Source organism: Myxocyprinus asiaticus, chromosome 1, assembly GCF_019703515.2.
Source record: "Myxocyprinus asiaticus isolate MX2 ecotype Aquarium Trade chromosome 1, UBuf_Myxa_2, whole genome shotgun sequence".
In the NCBI taxonomy this organism is placed as follows: domain Eukaryota; kingdom Metazoa; phylum Chordata; class Actinopteri; order Cypriniformes; family Catostomidae; genus Myxocyprinus; species Myxocyprinus asiaticus.
This window is the reverse complement of record NC_059344.1, coordinates 37189754-37204768: the sequence shown is the minus strand read 5'-3', so window position 1 is coordinate 37204768 and position 15015 is coordinate 37189754. Positions and strand designations below refer to the sequence as shown.

At 38.4% G+C, this 15015-nt stretch overlaps 1 pseudogene; it reads left to right on the top strand.

The window, feature by feature from the left end:
* The first annotated feature begins 1275 nt into the window (after positions 1-1275).
* Positions 1276-12567, top strand: LOC127445920 (low choriolytic enzyme-like; annotated as a pseudogene).
* Positions 12568-15015: the final 2448 nt, after the last annotated feature.

The window sequence follows — 15015 nt, the reverse complement described above, 5'->3', positions numbered from 1 at the left end:
GCAACTGGCAACAGTGGGGTTGTGTGCGTTCATATGCGGTTTCATCAGATATCATCTTTTTTGGGGGGGTGTGGTGATTTTCCCCCTTTTTCACCCCTTTTTCACTCCGGGTGGCAGAGGACAAATCCCAGCTGCCTCCGCATCTGAGACGTCAACCCGCGCATCTTATCACGTGGTTTGTTGAGCACGTTGCCACGGAGACATAGAGAGTGTGGAGGCTTCACGCCATCCACCGCAGCATCCATTCCGCCCCACCGAGAACTAACATTATAGCAACCACGGGGAGGTTACCCCATGTGACTCTACCATCCCTAGCAACCGGGCCAATTTTGGTTGCTTAGGAGACCTGGCAGGAGTCACTCAGAACGCCCTGGATTTGAACTCGTGACTCCAGGTGTGGTAGTCAGCGTCTTTACTCGCTGAGCTACCCAGGTCTCCAGTTTTGCCCATATTTGTAAAGATCAAATTGATACAGACTCACATCAAGTTATAAAACCCTCTTCTGGTCCCATTGTTGCATTATTAGTTTTGGAGAACTGAGGTAAGAATAGTGGTATTTAAGTGATTTCGATTTATTTAAACAGATTCACTTTTTATGAAGTTGTCCCATTTCATCAGGTTATAGTGTCCTCCTTATAGTATAGTCTGTAGTATCACAGTATCATAGTATAATATTAACCATAGTATTAGAGTGGCATGCATCAGAAGTTATTCTGAATAGAATAGAGTTTGGGTAATTATAGATACTTTATATGTAATGCATTCTTATTATGGCTACGTATTTAAATTCAGACCTTGGTTTCACATGGAAAACCTGCTTTAACACGTTGCCTTAGAAAATATCCTTATCTATACAGTGTGTCTCACCATAAGAAACTGACTCTGTTGACATTATATGTTGGAAAGGATGCTGATTTTGGCCTTGGTTTAAAACATTCTGACTGAACTACTTTGGCCTGGTTCTGTCTGCAGGTCTTTGGCAGTCATGTTTGTGACCAAGATGACATTAGGCCTGTTGGCCCTGCTGCTGGTTACAGCTGAAGGGAAGGTAAAACACACACACGCATGTGCGTGCACACACACATAGCTTTAAATAATGAGGTTGCAGCTGATACATGCAAAACATTGCTTTCACTTCTTTGTAACAAATTAATGCAAAAATGAAGAATGTAATATGATGGGTTTGACTTCAGTTAATGTTTTGATATTTATTTTCCATGTCTGTGTTGTGTGTGGTGTTCTGACATACTTCGCATGCAGCCTGGTAAGCCAAATACTGCACCTCAGATTATGCATGATAATGTCAAAGGCTTTGAGATGAATCATTAACCAATTAAAAACAAATTTACAGTTTATATATGATTAATTGATTGATGAAGTAATTCATTATTGAATAAGCTGATGTGTGTATTTTTTTTAGTTGTTGAGGAGACTTCTGCTGACCTGTGTGCTTCTGAACTGTTGCATAGAGCCAACAGAGGCATCGGTATGTTCACTTCACCTGCTCATCAATGTACAACAATAAATAACAGTTACACACAGCCCTACAAATAAAAACAACAAAAGAATACCATGTTACAATATTTCTTTACTAAACGGTCCCAAATAAACAGTAATTGATGGATGAATTTAGTGACAGTTAACTGTGTTTTTATTTCTGTGTTAGTTTCTGAACCCGATGAGCAAGCTGATGGATGATATTGCTGTGAATGAGAGAAATGCTGATCCCTGCACCTCCTATGGCTGCCTCTGGCCTAAGTACTGTGCTGGAAAAGTATATGTATTTTACGTCATTGCCAACCACTACTGTATGTCACTTATATTATGATTTATGTTTTCATTCAGAGCACAAAGAGAATCAAGAACAGGAAAGACTTTGCACTGTTTCTGACTGCAGGGCAGAAATGTCTTAAGTCTTAAACTCTTAGAAGAACCTTAAATAAACAAAGTAAACATTTCGATAACAACCTCTGGCCTTTGCCCTCTCAGCATCCCATGAGCTGGAGATCATCCAGCATGGTCTGGATTCTTTCGCTTCAAGCTCCTGCATCCGCTTCTTCCGTTGCACCAATGAGAGAGACTACAATAGCTTTGAGTCCCGCAGTGGGTGCATAACAAAACAAAAATCACAACCACAATCAGAAAAAGCAACAAACCAACTTAAATTAGAATCAAGGCAAGAGAAGACATTATACAGAAGTCAGTATGGAGGTCTGCATCAGCATCATGGGACAATAAGCAAGTCGAAATCATCACGGTCTGAATTACAATCAGAGGTAGAAGCAGAATTCCAATCAAAATGAGCATTACATTTAAATTTGTGATACAATGACAACTAGATTCTCAGATGAGGATAATTGTCTGAGATCAAGAAATTAGATTTTATAATTTGCCTTGCAGATGCTACTCATATGTTGGTTGCCAGGGTTATGTCCAGACTGTGTCTCTGGCCCGTAATGGCTGCCTTTACCACAACACTGTGCAGCATGAGTTGCTCCACGCTCTTGGCTTCAACCATGAGCAAACACGCAGTGACCATGACAATCACAAAGATACATTTATATAGTGCTGCAATTTCAGCTGAAGTTTAGTTCAATGTTTTAGTATGCAAAATTTTATCTGAATGCCTGTTAGATTTATTGATTGGACTACCAGTAAATGTTTTGTTTGAACTTAAGGTATGAAGTACAACTTCAACTAAATCAACACCCTTAACCAGTGAACTCCCTTTGACTACAAGTCTGTGATGCAGTACAAGAGGCGAGTGAGCTCACACTGATTTAAGGGGAGATAAGATTACTCTGTGTGTAAGGTGTACCAAAAGGTAGTCTAACTGCATTGATGTCCTTTGCTTTATCAGATATGCATTCTCCAAGAACAGCCTCCCCACTATGGTTCCCATTCCCAACAGCAGTGCTGAGCTAGGCAAGGATTCTCAGATGAGCCAAAATGACATCATCAGACTAAACAGACTCTACCAGTGCTGTGAGTTACATCTACACATTAATTTTTCTCTGTCCTTTTTTTATAAGCCCTGAATTGCTTGTAGAAGTTTTTATTTAATTATTATTATTATTATTATTTTATTTTATTTTATTTTTTTCAAAAATTGTAAAGATTATTATCATTGCAATGCACTCTCTCAGAGCTGTGATGAAATATTACACCAAATGATTTACACATACATATATAAATATAATATAACACCTTCATGTACACATTCAATTATTTTAATCACGCTAACTGAGGATTTATCAGTACTTTTCTAAACATTTTGGGCCTCATTCTACTGATTGTTGCACCTTGATCACTGTAATGCTTAGGACTAAAATAAGTAGCTAAAACTTGTCTAAGGAGAACTGGTAATTGATCTTTGATTACTTTCTCATTCTTTAGGAGCAGCAAAAGTTCAGTCAACACCCAGACATGCAGCCCAGAAAAAAAAAAAAAGAAGTTCACTGAAGACCCAAAGTCTCATGTGGTGTGCTTACTACTCTGCTTAACCTACATCACTCTAACAGTTATGCAATAAATACAAAAAATAGCACACCACTAAAGTTGCAATCAATGAGTCACTTTGATATCTTTGAAATTTGAAACCTTTTGCAAGTTGAATTGTGAGAACTTTGGCCTCATTGTATCAATTTCTGCAGACCTAAAGTTTTGATTAGTTCAAATTATGGTATATAAAATTATTGATTTTATCTTAACAGAAATACTCTGTTTTAGTGAGACAAACCAACTAGCTAATACCACATAGCATCACATAATTTCATAGAAAGAAAATTGCTCATACTTACCAATGTTTGTGCTGTTGTTTTCCCATCAAAAATAATGTCACTTCCTGGAGGAGGGTGCTGTCATTAAAAGGATGTTATATGAAACACCTTTAAATAGATTTCTAATTAAAACATTATACCCAAGAAAAACATGTTTTGTTTGAATAATTTCAAAAGGAAACCTTGAATATTTTATAATAAATCGCTAGTTTTTCATTTTAGAATTTACTGCATACCGTAGCAACTAGGAGCATGGCAAAAATGGCAATATCTGCTCAAACCAAAATTATTTTTATTTTTCACATCAGGAGTTACTAGCCATTTGGCAGGCAACTTTATTAAATACTGCAGCATAAAACATGGTTTCATTCGCACTCACTGAAAAAAATAATGCTTTCGATTTACATTACTTAATCATGTACATTGGTTCCACAGAAATCGATTAAGTTTCATCAAAATAATTTTTACTTCCTGGTTTTAGTTCATTAATTATTTTGTCAGAAAACTGAATTTGTTCATGTAATTTCAATACTCAGATGCACAGGTAAATGTCTAAAACCGCTGGGCATTACTGCCTGCCGCACCTCTGCCGTTGCCTTAAGTTGTCCAGCTACAAGTCATCAACCGGGAGCCACCTATCACGGATGTTTCACCCCATTAATCCCGGAACATCTCCTGGTGGTGGGGCAGCGGTCAGGGACGTCTCCCTGCCACCACTACAACTGGACACCGGATCCTTTCGATTGCATTTCGTTCTTGCTTTCACATCAAGACATTCTTCCTTTTCCGTCAAGATATACCATACAAACATGGTTCAATACGCTTTCAGCCAGATCAGCATATTTTAGCTGCTTCCTCTCATAGGCTGCCTCCAGTCCCTCTTTCCATGGGATAGTAAGTTCAATCATTATGACTTTCCTTAACACTATGTCTAGCCTCAAAGAGGCAATGGTGATCTCAGAAGAACATTTTAGCTGCTGGCCAAAGTCGACAACCATTGACCAATCACTTCCATGTGCCAGGATTGACATTTCCTCCCTCTGTGCCTTGTGCGGCACCTCCTTTTTTAACAAACTCAATGTACTTCCTCTGAGGAGCATAATGGCCTTTGTTGGCCTTTATTTTACACACCTGAAGGATCTCTGCCAGCTTTCGCAGAACATTATTTCTGTCACTACCATGGCTTTCTTCTGTTTTTTTAGAGGCTGTTTTTTGGGAGCCTCAACAATCCAAGGTCTGCTCTTCCTGATTGGGTTCTTTCAACAATATCTTGTTGCTTCAGTCTTGAAACCACCCTGTTTACAACCTCCTCTGCCATCCATGCGCGGCCTGTTCAGACCTGGGCTTGACAAGCCCTCACTGACTGGTTTGTCTATTCCCTTAGTTCTAAGAACAGCCTGGTCTTCTCCTGCTTGCAACCCAGGGTGATGGAATGACCTATTTTAGTTCAGTTAGGAAACTACGTGGCGCAGGTCGATATAACCAGTTCCCGACATGCCTCTACATTAAACAATTAGGTCTATACCTCTTGTCAAAGCACATATAAGTGGCATTCATCTCAACAACTTCTACTTCCATCCAGCAGCACAGTGTTGTATGACATTTAGCATAGCTAGTATTCATAAGGATTTCTACTGTCATTGCATTCTTTACCCTTCTCATATTTTTTCTGCAAGGAGAAATGTCTCACCTTGAACCTTCTGAAGCAGAAAAAGCTATTTCCCTGGCAGAATCCAGGGATGAACAAGAGATATACCATGAGATCCAGGAATTTCCACCCATGGACTCCAGGGGAAATGTCAATCGTTTGAGTAAAACACGCCGGAGTGCACTCCTTGCCCTAAAGTGCGCATCCATCTCTGATTGGCCTGTTTCTCAGATCCTGGAAGGTCGGTTTACCAAGGATATATCTCCTCCAACTGGTTTATCCCATGAGGAGTTATTCGAAATCTTATTATCCTCCCAAGAAGCCACAGCTCCAGCTCAACATCAGCCCTTCAGCAAAGCCAAGGCAAAGTGTAAACATCTTAATGCCGATGCAGTACCATCTCCACTTCCCGCTAAAAAGCGAAACCCCGGCACTATTTCTAACAACGATCCAGTCATTGCAGCAATAATGGCAATGAGAGATTCCATTGACAAGCTGGATAGTGGGATCGTAGCACTGGAAAACTCCCAGACATAGCCTCCTTTGGCATGCCATGTAGGCACTCCGGCTTCCCCATCAGACACCCGCGATATCACAAATGACGTCAAGCTGCGCTTTTCCCTGACTTCAGCTATTTCAGCTTCTGTCAGTGGTACACCTTTCATTCCTCCAGCAGCAGCAATACCATCTAGCCTCCACAACAAAATCCTAGCAGGTAAAGACATTAATTTAATTAAAATCGTAATCTGCACTTCTGGTCTGGTGGACAGGCGCATAGTGGATTGTGGCGATGTTTCTAATGTTCTGGATATTCTAATGAACTGGACACCAATATAGCAATTATTTTGGATTTAGCTCTTACTTCAGGCAGTCAAACTCACTCCAATGTCCTGCAAGAAGTATTGCACAGAACCAACTCCAGCCAACAGGAGGCATAAGCATCCAAAATGAGCAGATTCATCCACAAGCTGTCCCGAAGAAATTATTATACACAAAACAAACTCCAGCCGCTAGGCAGAACCAGCACAAAGTGAAACAAAAAAGGTGCCCAGTTTCCTTGCACAGTCAAGTGTATGTTCAGTGAGACAGGTCCACTAGGCGGCAACATGAAAATCACCAAGTGGCTTACACACTCTAATGTTTTTATGTAGGACAATGCTTGCTGTGGGCATGTAAATTCTCTAAGGCCATCCTTAGTATCTATTCTCAGACAGGAACATCAGTGCAAAAGCGATCTGCCGTTGATGTAAGAGATTCTTGCATTCCCTGAATCGATCATGTTTCTCTCGTCGAATTCGCAAAGTCTGGGAACAAGAAAATGCTGTGGTTCTTCCAAGAAAGCTTTCCTTTACTCCTCACCTCATGTAACATGAGATCTTTATTGGATGATCTCAGAAATTTGGCAAAAATTGATCGGGGCCTGTGTCCCTCCATGGGTCTCTGAGACAGAACTCTGTGAGCTCGCTCGATTTCCAGCTTATGACCTGCAATGTCGAGCAGACTCGGGAAGAGCTTTTCTAGGAATTTTATAATATCTCGGCCTTCCTCACGCTTAGGAATTCCAACAATTCAGACATTGTTTAGTTGATTACTATTCTCCAAATCCTCCAGTTTTTCCCAAACGTGTTCCAAATCTATCTTGGTTGCTAGCGGATTAGCAGCTAATTCCCTCTCCGATGACTGCAGATAATCGATCCATTTCTTAACGTCCGACAATCTTGTAATCAACTCAGAGAATTTAGTCTCCATGGAAGTCATGGATCGATCACCGTATTACAGCAAGATCCTCCAAGTCCGCAACGACCTTCGTCACCATTGCCGACACATTCATCAATTCATGCCAGATTTCTTTCAGTTCACCGTCCGAACTGAGTCCGGGGCTTTCGGCCTGCCGCTGAGGGGAATCAGCTTGAGCACGTAAGTGTCTTTTAATATTTCCAGAGCCTGAGGATTTTGAATTCTTTGAAATATTGTCTTCCTAGAACAGTTAAGAATCAGGGTGTATCGAATCTCACCAGTTTATGACACAAATAGTAATAAAACTAGCAAAGTGCGCAGAGCTCATCGTTCACACTTTCACTCCTCGCATCACATGACAGCAGATCCTTTAAGTCCAGTAAGTTGTGAGGTGGGGCCTCCATGGATCGGACTTGTTGGTCCAGCACATCCCTTTCATTTTTCATTCCGGAACAATTGAAAATCAGTTTCTTCCCGTTTTTGGTTACATTCTGCAAAGAAATTTCATTCGTTTTAGGTTTTCATTTTCATTCCTTGAACTGTTTTTAGTCTCTGTGCTAAACAATCTTAAAACACATATTACACTGACCTTAGATGATGAATATTAAAAGACAATCACCACAAAGGTTTATTACGACAAAATACAGTATAGCTGAATATTATAACGGTTTATAATTCAAGGTTTGTCAGCTAATGTGTCGATATAAGAAAGAAACAAATAAAAGCATGATTTATTTGCTGATTACAAAAATAAAAGAGAGTCTAATGAGAAAATAGTCCATCAGCTCTGATGGTTTCACAAGGGTTGTGCTCCTATGAAGCTACGCACAACATGAGGGAATTTTACACCTGCTGTCTTTGAAACAAGGTTATACAAATCAACACATGATAAAGACTCGCCTAAATGCTTATATACTTTATGTGTTTGTTTTAAAGTTAAAATGTTGTGTTCATGTCAGCATTTACTATTGCCCATATTTGAAAAGATTGTATTGATTCAGGTGCACATTAGGGTATAAAACCCTAATGTGGCCCCACTGTTGCACTGGCTTTGGAAATCTGCAAGGTAAGAGAACTCTTATGTTTCCCATTTTGAGCTGAGTCACATTTTATCAAATTGTTACATGGTTTCATATTTCAGCTAAGCAGCAGATGGTAAAGAGCACATACATTTGATTACAATGTAACATTTTTTTTTTTTATTATTGTTTCCCCTTTTATCAGCTTTCACATGCCCTCCTTATGAGTCTATAGTAACAGACTTTCTAGAAGTTATGAGTTATATTGAATTTCACTGATATTTGCTATGTTGCCATGTTGTTTTGTTTCAGACTGTCAGACTACTACATTTTCAACTTTCTTTAACTTTTTTTAAATAGTGTCTCTAATAAGTGTCCCTATATACCTTTTGCTATTAGACATTATCAAATGTAGATATGCATAGTTAAAAGTGCTTTTCAAACCAGACTGTTGTGCTGTGGTTCATTCTGCAGGTCTTTGGAAGTCATGTTTGGGACCAAGAAGGCTTTTGGGCTGTTGGCCCTACTGCTGGTCTGCTCTGTCAGAGCTGAGGAGATGGAAAAAACAACACAAAACACGCAAACACAAACTAATTTTAGCGGTCAGTAGGTTGAAAATTAGGCTTTTAAACACATTGCTTTATGCATTTTTACTTCTCCAATTATAATAAGGATGTTATATGATGATTTTGACTTCATTTAATGTTTTCATATTTCTTTGCCATGTCTGTGTTGTGTGTGGTGTTCTGACATACCTCGCATGCAGCCTGGTAAGTCAAATCACATTCATTTAAAGGGCATTAAGATGAAACATTAAAAAATTCAGCAAAGATTTGCAGTTTATGTATAAATCATTATAGAAGTACTAGTTCATAGGTGAAAAAGTTGATTTGTGTTTTTTTTTTTTTAATTGTTGAGGAGACTTCTGCTGACCTGTGTGCTTCTGAACTGTTGCATAGAGCCAACAGAGGCATCGGTATGTTCACTTCACCTGCTCATCAATGTACAACAATAAATAACAGTTACACACAACCCTACAAATATCATATGATACACATGCTTCATGTTATGAAATTCTTTATATCTGTGATTATTCAGCATTACAAAACAACAATAACATAAGAATACCATATTACAATATTTCTTTACAAAAAGGTCCCAAATAAACAGTGATTGATGAATTTAGTGACAGTTAACTGTGTTTTTATTTCTGTGTTAGTTCCTGAACCTGATGAGCAAGCTGATGGATGATATTTTTGTGAATGAGAGAAATGCTGATTCCTGCACCTCCAATGGCTGCCTCTGGCCAAAGACTGCAAATGGCTGTGTTTATATAGCTTATGTCATCACCAATGATGACTGTACGTTACTAATATTATGATTTATGTTTTCATTCAGGGGCCAGTTGCATAAACATAGCCATTAACTTAAGACTTCGTCTTTAGTCTGACTAGCTAAAGACACCATAGAAAGCCTGTTGCAAAAACAAGCTCACAGTTATCTTTAGTAAGACAGGCTAATTCATTCTGCATTGTGGGAAAGTGAGACACTGAACAGCTTAAAAAAAATGGCAGACAGTGGGCACTCAACACAGTTTTCCTTTGCTGGAAGTATTTGCCTGTTAGAAGAATGCAATGCTTCAAAATCAATTGTAATGAACAAATTTTGTGATTTTAACCCAAATAAAAAAATAAACTAAATAAAAAAAAAACTTGAGGAACTGGGTTACAATCGTAGAAGTCAAAGTCTTCTAAAAAGTCTAAACTCAAGCCACTTTTTGCCCTAATCTGAAGCCTCCACTGGCTCAGCTAACAGTTATTTTCCATGGCAACACAGATTGTAAACAAAAGTTAGCCTAGGGGTGTGCTGTCTTTCATTTCAACCTTAAATTAGACTGATCTAAGTTTTTATGCAACTGTCTGAAAAAGTTAAAACCAAAATTTTAGACAAATAAATTGTAAGACCAGTCTAAGACAGTTTTATGCAACTGGCCCCAGAGCATAAAAAGAACAAAGAGTAGGAAACCTATGCCAATACTGGTGCAAAAGCATGTTAGAGTGCAAAAAGGTAAACATAACCTCTGGCCTTTGCCCTCTCAGCATCCCGTGAGCTGGAGATCATCCAGCATGGTCTGGACTCTTTTACTTCAAGCTCCTGCATCTGCTTCATCCCTCGCAACCATCAGAGAGACTACATCAGCATTGAGTACCGCAGTGGGTGCGTAACAAAACAAAAATCACAACCACAGTCAGAAAAACATTACAAATAAACAGAATTAGAATTTAGACTAGAGACAAGATTTAGTCAGATCAGATCATGACCAGAATAAAAATCAGGCCACATCCACACTAATACGCTTCATTGCTATGTTTACACCTCTTTTCCACGACCGCAATGAACAGCGTTTTCATCCACAGAATATGGAGATTAAAAAAAAAAAACACTCTCCACAAGCACATACTTTGGAAAACGATGATGTTATGAAACGGATTAGTGTGGATGTGAAAGAGGTAGAAGCAGCATTCCAATCAGAAAATGTGATTTAAAATGTATGATGTAATGGAAGCTTAATCAAGCTTAATCAAGATTCTCAGATAAGGATAATTATGATTGTGGGGTAAAAAAAGTATTATTGATTTTACAGATCTTATTATTTTCCTTACAGATGCTACTCATACGTTGGTCATCAGGGTTATGTCCAGACTGTGTCTCTGGCCCGTAATGGCTGCCTTTACCACAACACTGTGCAGCATGATTTGCTCCACGCTCTTGGCTTCAACCATGAGCAAACCCGCGGTGACCATGACAATCACATCCAAGTCATCTGGGAGAACACCATTAATGGTAGATGTTCAATCACAGACCCATCTTCTCCAAATAAGAATAGATGTAAAAAGTATAGTCAGATCAGCTAATTAATGTTGTTTAACTCAGTTCTTCAGTGCACAAAATAAGAACACAAAGCATGGTAGATTTCTGGGACCACCAGTAAATATTTCATTTGCTCATCAGACATGAAGCACAACTTCAACAAAATCAACACCCTAAACCAGGAAACTCCCTATGATGACAACTCTGTGATGCAGTACGAGAGATAAGTGAGCTCACACTGGTTAAAGAGGAGATACGGTTTCAGTGTATTTAAGGTTTAAGGTGTATCATACTCTACCTGTATTTACTGTCCTATCAGATATGCGTTCTCCAAGAACAGCCTACCCACTATGGTTCCCATTCCTTACAGCAATGTTGAGCTAGGCAATGCTTCTCATATGAGCCAGTTTGACATCATCAGACTCAACAGACTCTACAAGTGTTGTAAGTGACAAATTGTTCGCCATTTTCCCAGAGAGAACCTCTAAGTTTCATCTGACACCATTTTCAAGCTTTCAACAATAAAATTCTATAACTGCAAATGGATTTAAAACTCTTCAGCTTAAGTTACAAGAGTGATCTTGTCACTACTATTCTGTATATTTAAAAGGGTTGTTACAAAAAACAAAAACAAAAAAAGATTTGCTATATAGGTTGTGTGTCATAATTCTGCATCTTGCTGTGAAAATCACTTTTCTCTCTCTCTCTCTCTCTCTCTCTCTCTCTGTGTTTCAGCATGGTGGTACTTTGTTGGTTGTTTAGATCCTGAGTAAAGGACAGTTCTAAAGGTTTAGATTCAATGCATGTTACGGAATGTTTATGTCTGACAATTCAGCTGTATGATTTGACTGTAAAATGAGTTTCTGTGTGTGGTACAAAAAGAAAGTTACAGTTCCCTCTCTCCTGGCAGAGGGTGTGAAACAAACGCATGCGGGGGATGCACAAGGTGGTATGTGGCTGACTGCTGGTCTCTTAGCAACAGCACACGTACAGGAGAGATGAATCCTCTCTTCTAAGTGATATATCTTACATTTACTGATGTGATGATACCATCTTTACAAAAATATATAATGTTGATAGTAAAAAAGGTATTTCCTTGTCTAAACTCACATCACTTAAAGACTACATATCAACCTGACTAAACCTAATTCAAAGACTATGAACAACATCTGTGACTTTTCATCAAAGATGAAAAACAGACCTTGACCCTCAGCAGTGGCCACTCCACATTCGAGTGATGCTGTAACACTAAAAGTTCTTGATCTCTGTGCATTGATACTGATGTTCTTAATGAGCATGCTGGTGAAGGGGACTTTTTACTATGCCAACTTTAGCTGTGCTGATATTGTACACATCCATCTTATAATGATAGAATAATTATACTTACTATAAATAAGAATGATATAAAAAAAATCTGAGTACAGTGTAGCTTTAACTTGCATGAATAATGAAAAAATAAATGACCAAAATGGGTCAGAACATGAAATACACACAAAATTCCATGACCTATTTACTCTAGCAGACAATTAATGAACACACCTATACACACCATGTTTGTATATACTGGGAACACACACTCTCTCTTTACTTAGCCTCTCTTTAAGTAGACCAAATATTGCAGAATATTGTCCATGGTTCTCAATTATCCTCTGTCTTTATCAGCTCCCCCTAGACAACAATGTGTTCCAGTTCATCCAATACTGTCTCCCTTAAAATCACATTAAACAACAATGGAAATGACCCTTGTTCATCAGTTTCTTCTCCATAGTCACTCACTAATTATAACACTTTGATCCATATTGACTTGACTTTTAAAAATAGAAACAGTCCAAGAGTACACACAGAAGTGTAGTGAAAGAGGCATATCTGTCAAGGAAGACTCATGATCATTATCATATTTAAATCAAGTGTGGTATGAATTTGTGAATGTGCCCCATTAAACTGAACTGACATTCTGGTGCTCTATATGACAGTGTATTTTAGTTTTCTGTTCTGCCACTTTAGAGTGTTTTCTGCTCTCTTGTGCCCTATACTTTTGTATTCTTGTGTTTTACTATCTATCAATTTGAATTTTCATAATCTGATGTTCTATAGGACAGTTATTTTTCTCTAGCTGCTTAGATGAGTCTTCAGTGGGATGAGTGATGGGAATGCCGCTGTCCATGGTGCTACCTATGGTATGAGTTCATTGGAAAACACAACATAATAACAGACCTGAATGCAGCCAAGGAGTGCGATGAGGAGCTTATTCAAAATATCAGCAATGCAAGAAAACCGCATTTACACGAGACTTGAAATCATCGGGCTGTTCTCTGCTGTTTCCGTCAAAGCATAAACAGTCATGCACATGACACTAATGCACATTGGATAAGCAAGTAAGAACGCAGGGAAAGTTGTTAACATGCAGAAATTGGGGAAAGGGGCAAAAATCTACATATGCCAATCGGTTAATGCTTACACTGTTTATGATCTCACCTTGATAAAAGAATACCATCAAGGCATTTACATAACCTTACACTTTGTCGGCCTATTGAGCATAATCATTGTAGGATTGTAGGCCTACATGTAAACTCACGCAGTGTCTGCACAGTTAGATCAAAATTGCTTCAGTTTTAAATAGGCTATTAATAGGCAAACATGACTAAAAATAAAACAATTAGTAAAACATTTACCCTGGCAGACAGGGAAAATATCACACGGCTACAAAGACACCATCAAATGATGCGCAAACACTGAATTGCACTGCTTGAGTGACAAACCAAAGAGGTGAGGAAGATAGAAAGGGGAAGGGGGAGAGGGGGAGATGGGATGAGAAGTTGGAAGATCTGATAGGCTGTACATTAAGCTTGAGGACAAATATCTAGTGCATTTATTTCTGTCTCTCTCTCTCTCTCTCTCTCTCTCTCTCTCTCTCTCAAGGAATTATTCTGAAGAGATTGAGAGAAAATGAGTGGTGTCATAGAGAAGACGGTGGGAAACTGGAGCTCAGGAAATTTGTTCCATCAAATCCCCGTAACTGGAGAGATCTGTCAAGGGATATTCCTTCTCTGTCACTCTCTCTCTCTATTTCATGTGCACACACAAACGCACAGACATTTCTTATCATGGTTTGCTGCCATGAGGCATGAGGTTTGGCACCTCTGGTTCCAGAGCAACTTGCCATGGTCTGAGTGTGAAATTGAAAGGATGTATTACTGATTTCATGTTGCTCAGTTAACTTCCTCTGGCTGTTATTCTCATGTTAATAAGCTAACCAACAGTTCATGTTTGCGTCTTTAATGAACTTTCTCAATGAGTTTCCTCATGAGCAAAAACATGGTATATGGCTTTGTAATTTACACTATTTTTCCTGTGAGCAGTAGGAAATTGCGTTATTTTTTTTATTTTATTTTTTGTTAAAACAAGGCTACTTCAGCTTCCTCTCCTCATTATATATCTATTTACTGTGATGTCATTTAATGAATGAGAAATTAATAAATCATTAAATCTTTTTCATCTTTTTGAAAAGAAAAAAAACATTTTTTTCTTCAATTTATTCATTATTACATTTTCCTATATCTTTTTTATTCAGTTTATTTGTAGTTCATTTAAAAAGCACTGTGATAAAGTAAGCCTTTACTTTGTGCAACTTTGTTATCCTATATTTAAATGGCAACGCTGAGGTAGATATCTACTCAATCACGCTTATAAACCTTATTCGCACATTACACTATATTTGATTTTGACGGGAATGTAAACAAGGCTGTGGGAGATAGACTTCCTATGGGATAGTCTCTTCAATGCATGCACTGTAGCCTATAAAGCTATTAGCTGTTAGATCTTATCTAATTTTCACAACTTTCTCAACCTTTCTGGAGTTTTTTTGTCTGCTGAAATTTTTTCGGGAGATGTATTTTCAATATTTCATCAGCTGAACGATTAACACCACTTAAAACAACAGTACAACCGATTTAACAGATTG